At 57.5% G+C, this 6691-nt stretch overlaps 1 pseudogene; it reads left to right on the plus strand.

Moving 5' to 3' along the window:
- Nucleotides 1-2433: 2433 nt before the first annotated feature.
- Nucleotides 2434-4571, plus strand: LOC145537842 (testis-specific Y-encoded protein 1-like; annotated as a pseudogene).
- The last annotated feature ends 2120 nt before the right edge of the window (nt 4572-6691 follow it).

A 6691-nucleotide genomic window follows, 5' to 3' on the forward strand; every position in this document is an offset into this window, starting at 1 on the left:
ACAGGTGCACACAGAAAGCTACAGTTAGGAAGAGCAGTGGCCCTTCACTCAGTAGCTCGTGGGCCCTAAGGGGTGGTAGGCTTACAACAGGGCTGCAACATTAACAAGGAATGACCGAGACAGGTGCACACCGAGAAAGGGGTGCTGCAACTCAGCTGAGCCCAAAGGCCCTTGGTTTTCTGGTTCCTGGAAGCAAAGCACAGGCAATGGAATCAAGCCAACATGACTGGAAGTGTGAACCTGTCCAAGGCGATGGGAGAATGCAGAACACATATGCATGTCACTCAGGTGTCCACGGCGAGCGCTTCTAACCCTGGCTGCTGCTCTGCAGCTCGGTCCCCGTCACGAGCAAATGCCAACATTTTGTAACCTTGGAGGCAAAGGCACAGAATTAGAAGTGCAACCTGACGTGATTGATGAGCGAGTGAAAGAAAATAACCAGGACAAAGAAAGACGGGTGCTTACCAAAATTTATTTTCCTGGAGAAGAAAGCCTGTACTTCTGCATATCTGCAGGTTTCGTTTCAGTGATGTGTGTACGTGCTCGTGCGCTTGTGTGCATGTGTGTGTGGGGGGGTGAGCACACATGTGTGTGTAAGCTCCTGCCAGGACACTTGAGTGTGACCTGTCAGTACAGGCCTAGCCGGGGGATGGAAGGATGGACAGCAAAAACGTGAAGGAGCTAGTGAAAGGTGCATAGACCCTGGGCCAGGGAAACAAGCCCCGTGATCTCACTGAGAGAGCAAGCTCTAAGTGGAAACACGGTGCTGCACCCAGGATCCCCGGCAGAAAAGAGAGGCAGGAGGAAAGCACCTGGGGGCGATCAGTGAGGATGCAAAGGAGCCGAGACACAGAACAGGCTGCATTCCCTGGCACAGAAGACGGGGTGGGTGGCCCCACAAACCATTGGACACCCAGCTGCGAGGACCTTTACATCCTTCTCAGGCACAGGGGCATTCTTTCCATGACCTTGCCAGGAGCATGAGCACCCCTTGCCTCTCTTGGAAGCTTTCAGAGATGGACCAGCACTGTTGCATAAGCACCCGCTACCTGCAGAGCCTGCCAGTTTGAAATATCTCTCTGTACTCTGCAGAACGCGTATATCGGCTATCGGGACTATGGGAAGGATGGCATAGGTTGATCTCCTCGCTGCTCCCGGCCCCTAGGATAGGGCGACAGGGTAGGCTGGGATGTGTCCTCACCTGGAGAACAGAACCACTTTGAAAGGGGCTCGGTAGGGTAAATGGGCAGACGTCCATGCCTCCTGCACCGGTGAGTCGTGGAACGTAACGGGGAGGTGTCCTTAGCATCTCCCTGGCTGGCATTCGAACAAGGTTCAGGGAGTTCCCTCATGCCAGCAACAGCATGTCCCGATTCTCCCTCTGTCCAAAGTGGGGCCAACCCACCTTACTCCTGTGCAGCGTTCACGTCTGCCCAGCGAGGGAGGGAGGGTCGGCCGTCCCCTTCTGCGGTTCAGCAGAGACCACCCGCTGTTGGCTCTCAAGTTTGAGAAAGCACTCTCCGACCGTGTGGACTGACCAAGTCTGATCTCCCGTGGGTGCGACTTACTCAGGAGGAAAAGGGCTTGGCTTCACGCTGAGGTTAAGCGTCTCTTCTGAGCGCTGGTGTCCAGAGCATGGCAGAGGTCAACAGCACCACTTAGAGAGAGGGAGACACACAGACACCAGCCCCTAGCACACACACAGAAAGATGGCCAGAGAAAACAGTGCTGTGCCAGAAGCAAAGACAAAGAGACACGGAGAGAGCTCTGTATCCTACGTCTCTGGTGCCCCTGAACGGTGGGGCTCGACTGTAGCAAACGCTAGGCTTTGAACCCACTCCCCTACCATCCGGACAGCAACAGGCTCTCTGTCCCACGGAGAAAACTATCCAGCCACTTTGCGTCCCTGCCTTTCCTTGGACACTCCGGGAGAGCTCCCAGGGATGAAGGTCCCGTGGGACACCGGAGTGTGCTGTTCGGATTGTGCAGCGGAAAGATGTGGATAGAAATTCCAGAGGCCAAGTCAACGTCAGAGGCCCGGGGAAGCGCAAGATGCAAAACCCGCCGCCGCCCGGGAGCAGAGTTGGGCCACGTGGGGGCGCTGGAGCCCAGGAGCCTGGGACGATGCCTCTGGCCTAGGGGCGTGTCCATCGAGGGTGCCGCCCACTACCCTCTCTGCCATTGGACTAGATATGGGTCCAGCCTGGCTCACAGCCGGGGTATCCTGCGTGCTGGGCCCATCTCCCAGGGCCAGGGCGCCTTGCCCCAGGACATCCGGCACCCCGTTCTTCAGCCTCAGGCCCCACCCCACCCCCGCACACAGCAGCCCCCGCCCTGCGACCATCTCCCCCACTCCCCGCCCCCAAAGAGCCAGTGGTCGCGGCAGGGTGACTGCAGCCTGGGCCGCCGGTGCCCACCACTTGCTCTGCTATCATGTCCGGCCCCTTCGCATCGGCCCCAGCTCGGGGTCATGGTCAGGGCTGAGAGGAGCGTCAGAGGCGGCCCGAAGAAGGCGGGAGAGTCCCGGGACTCTGGACCTTCTTAGTTGGGAGCCCGGGTGCTCAGGGCGTGGGGTCCACGCAGCCTGCCGTCGCGATGCTGTGCGCGGCTGGGAACTTGCAGGCACCAGGTGGCACGCCAGGGGGAGAGGCCACCCTCTTCAGGCTGGAGGCGGTGGAGGGAGGCGTGGCCTGGGGAAAGGAGAGGTTTCCGGGGTTGGACGGGAGTTCCCTCTGCTGGCGGACGACCTCATGGAGGAGGTGGAGGTTGTGGCGGACGAGGAGCAGATCCAGGGGTCCACCCAGGAGCGAGAGGGGAAGATGGAGGAGGAGCAGGGCCAGGAAAGGCCCGCGAGTGAGCGGCCGGAAGTAAACACCCTGCAGGTGGAACTGAGCTCTGATAATGAGAAAAACCGCTGGGCCTACTGCACAGGAACCGTCGGAGGAGGAAGTGTCACTTGGCTCAGAGAAGCGCCATCATCCCGGGCATCCCTGGCTTCTAGGCCAAAGCATATCCTTACTGCTGCATCTTCGTCCGCGGCCAAGGAGGAGGAGGAGGCCCTAGGGGCAGGAGCAGGTGCAGGAGGGGTGAGGCGGCAAGGGCAGGGGGAGGATGACGGAGGCCCCTGAAGGAACTGGGGGCCGGGGAGTGGTGAGCTCCCAAGGCACAGTGCCACACCTGTAAGTGTCCCAGCCAGGACTTTGGGTGTCTCCATTAGGCCTACGTCTGAGCAGGAGTAGTAGTCGAAACCTCGTGGTCAGGAATGACTAGAGACAGGAGAAGAGAGCAGCAACCCCAAAGAGTTATTGTTGCAAATGTGGATGAACACAGCAAATAGCTGAGACAGTGGGAGACACACACACACACACAAACATAACACCCCTTGTAACACACACACACACACACACTGCCCCCCACATAGCTTTCAGATGCTGTTTGCACAGGAACTGCAAATCTGGACCATGTTAGCAGTGACATGCCGCTACCCAGCACACACAGGCCAGGAGGACAGGAGCAGTCAGAAAGAGACCCTGCTTGGGGGATGCAGACCACCTCGGATGCAGAACACTGCAGGGAACCCAGAGCCATGAGCCTGTCTGGTGGTATTGCAGGGCCTGAGGAGTCAGTGGTGGCTGGGCAAGCGGAAGTGCCCAGAATCCTCACAGATGCCTGTCGTAGTGTCATCCTTCTGCCCCAGACTAGGGCTGTTGCTCGTGGTTCTTCTTGGCCCAGCATGTGGTCTGACTGGCTCCTTGACCTAAAGCAGATTATGAACCACCCCCAGGTGTCCGTCATGATCGGTGACCAAGATGAAGACTTTCTTAGCTACATGATGGACTTGAAGGTCAGTGAGGCTGACGACGGGTGGGTGGGGGCCCTGGGCAGGGAGTTGATGGATCGTGTTATCCGTGTGCCTGTGCTGTGAGTCCTTGGAGAGGCATCACAGAAGCATTTAATGCCCGCCTGGGAGGCAAGCTGAGGCCCCAAGAAGCTTGCACCTTTTTCCTCCTCCCTGTCCTGGCAGGTGCAGGTGCTGAGCCATCCACGGTCCCACTGCAAGCTGATATTTTCCTTTCAGGACAACCCCTACTTCGGGGACATGGCGATCATTAAGGAGTATTAACTTGACATCGCTGGTACGGCGAGGCTCCTGGGCTGGTGTGGGTGGGTGTGCAAGTGTGTGGATTCTCCACCCGCGGGACCCTCCCCTGTCTCCCCTGTCTTCCTCCAGGGTATAGGGCGCATCATTCCACTCCAGTCCAGTGGTTCTGGGATTTTGAACGGGGAGCACCCAGCCGCAGGCTGGATGCCAGGAGTCTTAACTTTCTCGACTGGTTGTCAGACCACAACTGCCCAGAATTGAACAGGATTGCTGAGGTGGGGTTGCTTTGGGCCCGCGCACAGGTGGCGATTGATGTTGGAGTTCTTGGCTGCTCACGGGAGGGTACAGGGACTGGTCAGCCCTGGGCTGACCTTGCTCATGTTGCCAGCAGATCATTGGCAAAGACATGTGGGAGGATCCCCTGCAGTCCTACCCCAGGGAGGAAGGTCCTGCCATGAGAGGTAACTGACAGAAACACGGGTTGTGAGGGGGTCAGGTGGTGGGCCCTGATGGGTCAGCCGTGTAGAGGCTGGGACACTCTCCTTTCCCAAATGCCTTCATGCAAGCTGGCTGCGGAGCCTAGATTCGGGTCATACGTTTGGCAGGTGACCTGCTGAGACTGGAGGCTTGGGGAGTCGATGTGTGTGTGAGGGAAGCAAGTCTCCCTCAAAGCAGCTGTGGTTGCAGCGCGAGAGTCCTAGGTGATTCTGCTAGAGGCAGGATGAATTAACGATCTTTGTCAGAATCATCCTCCCCCGGGTCCTGCCAAACCCCGGCCTCCTGCTGCTCACTGAGTTTGAGATTGCCTGGTCCCTTCCTTCCTGCGCCTCCTCCTTTGAAGGCCTATCATTGGAAGGGTGTCCTCTCCAGGTTCGCAGTGCACTTGTGTGCTGACTTTGGGGTCTTCTGTGAATTTCCACATCCACCACTCGGCCTCTCACCACCACCACACAGGCAGCACTGGAAACAGCTTCAGGCTCGCTGGGGAAAATACGGAAGAGCTGGGAGAGGAGGTGGACAAGGAGCCCCAAGGGAAGGACATGGTGCCTACTGACGCCATCTCCTACATTGCTGGACACAGGTGTCTTCAGCTAGTGACACACCTGCGTTCCCTCTTTGGGTTTGTGGCCCCATGCCGTGCATGTGTGTGTATATACACGTGTGCTTGTCTGACCTGTGTTTGTGTGGGTCTGTGCGTGTGTGTCTGGCCCAGGGCAGACTCAGAGATGAAGGTGACAGGAGAGGAGGCGTGGAGCAACCAGAAGAGGAGGCATGAGGCGTCTGACGGTGGTTGGTCGACGGTGGTTGGTCGACTGACGGTGGTTGGTCGACGTATCTCCGCAGTGACCCTGTCCAGGACGGGAACAAGGAAAGGATGGTGAGTGATAACTCAGGACCGTGACTCCAGAAATATGCAATTAGACCAAAAGGCAAAAACACGCTCAGCATTTCTGCCGAGTTGTTTTGTGTGTTTGGACCGGGAAGAGGGGTGGAGGGTCTGAGGAGTCACCCAGAGCAAATCATGCGGCTTGGGGCTTTGAAACCCATGCCTGTGGACCAGACTGACTGTGGTTGGTCGACGTATCTCCGCAGTGACCCTGTCCAGGACGGGAACAAGGAAAGGATGGTGAGTGATAACTCAGGACCGTGACTCCAGAAATATGCAATTAGACCAAAAGGCAAAAACACGCTCAGCATTTCTGCCGAGTTGTTTTGTGTGTTTGGACCGGGAAGAGGGGTGGAGGGTCTGAGGAGTCACCCAGAGCAAATCATGCGGCTTGGGGCTTTGAAACCCATGCCTGTGGACCCCTCCATTTCTGGGGATGTGAGCCGGCCTGCGGAAATGCTGGCCATGCCTACGACAGACCCAGGATGGTGAGGAGGCTAAGGTCCCGCGGACAAGGGCTGAGACCCAAAGGAGGAAGAGGCACAGAGAGCCAGGTTCACTGGAGATTTGTTCCACACACGTGAGGAGGAGACTGGGGAAGGTACTGGGCAGGGCTGCCAAGGATCAGCCCATCAGCCAGCACCCTGCCTCCCTGAGGGTGGCACACCCTGGCACAATGCGAGACGGAATGCGAGACGTGCTGAGGGAGGATGTCTGTGCGAAAACATAGTCATCCTAGGAGAGACGGGCTGTGTGTGTGGCATGCCACCAGGCACTTCCAGCCTCCCTGGCAGTGCAGAAAGGCGAGGAAGGTGCAGGAGTAGGGTGTACGTGTGTGCCCCTCTGCAGGGTGTGCCTGTGAGGGAGGGACCAAGGAGAAAGCAAGGGTGGTGGGCTGGTTGCCTGCAGAGTCCTTGGGATTGTGAGAGACGCGTTGGCATGTCAGCTCCCTGGGGGTCAGTTCAGAGCCTGCTGTCATCCAGTTCCAGGGACTAGGCAATAGCGGTCCTTCTGAAGATGCTCCATTCCTCGGCCTTAAAGTCCTCACGTGAATTCTTTGCTTTGTCTGGGGTCTTGTCCTTGGCAATTTGTTTGTCTCCTGAGTGATTCAGAAGTTGATGGGAGATGAAGGCCAAGGAGCAGGGACGTTTTGCTGTTCATTGCAATAGCCCCTTTCTACATGTATATATTTCAAGTTACAA

This window comes from Giraffa tippelskirchi, chromosome Y (genome assembly GCF_054371585.1).
Source record: "Giraffa tippelskirchi isolate mGirTip1 chromosome Y, T2T-mGirTip1v1.2.pri, whole genome shotgun sequence".
Classification (NCBI taxonomy): domain Eukaryota; kingdom Metazoa; phylum Chordata; class Mammalia; order Artiodactyla; family Giraffidae; genus Giraffa; species Giraffa tippelskirchi.